This window comes from Cyprinodon variegatus, unplaced genomic scaffold (genome assembly GCF_000732505.1).
Source record: "Cyprinodon variegatus isolate N-32 unplaced genomic scaffold, C_variegatus-1.0 Scaffold452, whole genome shotgun sequence".
Lineage (NCBI taxonomy): Eukaryota > Metazoa > Chordata > Actinopteri > Cyprinodontiformes > Cyprinodontidae > Cyprinodon > Cyprinodon variegatus.
Window position 1 is genome coordinate 160,558 of NW_015150905.1, and position 2,405 is coordinate 162,962.

Here is a 2,405-nt window from a genome sequence, read left to right on the forward strand (position 1 = left end):
TCTGATCAAGTAAATTTCCTAAATTCAGAGTTATGGTTAGATAAATTAAGTTAATTACGCACAGTGTATTCGGTTCTAAGAAAAAGCAGAACCAATATGACTCTAAGCCTCAATTCTTTGGATTGATTTCTCTGAGGATGTCCTCCTAATTTCTCTCAACATATTCTCTAAATGCAGAATTGAGCAAAAAAAGTTACTCATCTATTTTATCCTACAGTGTGTCTGAGGGAGTTTTACTTTTTACTGGAATATATATTTATGTATTTAACTTAACATGAAAACACAGTTTGGAAAAAGCTCTGAAAAAGATAAAACGGAGGTTGTTCAAAAGTGCTTGTAGTTTTAATGTGGGATGTTTTGGTTATAATTATCAATACAAATGCAGAAACCTTGTTATTAACTTACTATTTCTTGTTGTATCAAATTGTTTTTCTTTCAAGATTTTATTTTCACGTGAAACTGAAAGTAGAAAGATTTCATGTGCATCGACTGACTGTGCTAATAGTCCGGATCTGCTCCATTTCAGAGCTGTTGTGGGGAGAACTGTGGACACCCTTTTTTAAGAGCATAATGGTGGTCTGTAATGATGTTAAGTTGTGAAAAGAAGAAAAAAAAAATCTTTTCAAGAATTTTAAAAAGAGATGTAAACAAATTCATGCACACAAATTAATAGTACATTTATATCGATGCTGCAAATTGACCAAATATTAATAACTTTCAGAACAACAGTTAGTAAAGGTTGTCAAAACTACTGACACCTCCATGCCTGGATGCTCTTAGATTTGCAGCAGTGAGTTTTATTTAGAACTCGGTTTTAGTTTATCCCTTTTTTATTATTTGGTCTGACTTATTCAATGTTTTATTTTAAACCAGTGTTTTTATAACTCTGTGTTTTTGTTTTTTGTTATTACAGTAACAGCACTTTCTACAACCTTAAAGTTATTGCTCTACATTAATCTCATATGGAATAAGATTAAAAGCATTTTTTCTAATTCACTTGAGAATAGAATATTATATATGATCTGTAATAAACTCCCTGATGCTTTAACTATTAAAAAAGTAATATCAAGGAAGATTGATGCTGAAGCTTTAATACGTATTTCTAGCAGGGGTGCCAGTTGTTGTGGAAGGCAGCAACATGAACAGTGATTTTTCTCTTCAATTTTGCATTTTTTCCTAATCAGTTTATTTTCTTTTAGATTATTTTCCAGTGAGGTTGCTGCTCTGAAGTAAACAATCTTGGAAACAAAAGTTTTTTTTTATTTCAAAACTATTTTTTGGACAAATATTTCCTCTTTGTCCACAAAGCTGTATTTGCTATAAAACATATTAGACAGTGAAATGCATTAATATCTCCAGGTAAAACGTGGTTTCCATTTATTTTTCACAAATAACTTAACTACATAATATAATTAGATAGCAGCAGGTGACTGGGAATATGTTTCTATCATTTTTCCCTTTTAATCTAGAAATTTTACAATTTTTCTTTGCACAGTATAACTACAGCAGAACAGTTAATTAACCCTTTAAACTACCTTTAATCTCAAACCAATGGTGCTTGGTTATAGTTCCACTTAAAAGCTATTTAACTTTTTCTACAAAATATCAAATCTAAGGTCAGTCAAGGTCGACAAAAGGAGCATTTTTTATTCAATTTTAAGAAAATCTAGTCAATCACCAGAATCTCTAAGATGGATTAATAATAATAATAATACATTTTATTTGTAATGCACTTTACATTCAAGAAAAAAGTGCTACAGGTACAATTATCATTGTAAAGTACATATGAATAAATAAGAATAAATAAGTTCTGCTATAAAGAAATGTTTTTATGCATTTTTAAAAGTCTGCATGTTCTGTGGTTCCCTCAGATGATCAGAGAGGGCATTCCAGGTCCGAGGAGCGGCAGAGCAGAAGGCACGGTCGCCCATGGTGCTTAGCTTAGTCTTGGGGAAGGGATTGCTTGCTTGTTTTTGAGCGGTGGGATCGACTTGTAGTGAGAGAGGTTAGCTCTTCCTTCAGGTATGGGGGGGGGGGGTCATTTCCATATCCTTGCAGAAACAGGAAGCCAGTGAAGTGAGGGGAGAATGGGTGTGATGTGGTAGTACTTTCGGAAATCAGGATCCTTGCAGCACTGTTCTGAACATACTGTAGTTTTTGCACACTCTTGTTAGGGATCCTGATGACAAGTGCATTATAGGAGTCCAGCCTGGAGGAGACAAAGTCATGGACCAGTTTTTATGCATAAGCAAAGGCGAGTGTAGAAAAGAGTTTAGAAATATTTCTTAGATGATAGAAGAAGACTTTGCAGAGGTATTTTATGTGGGCTTCAAAGCTGAGTTTTGGATCAAATCTTACACCAAGATTGGTGACTGTTGTGGAGAGGGGAATGTCCTGGTAAGAGA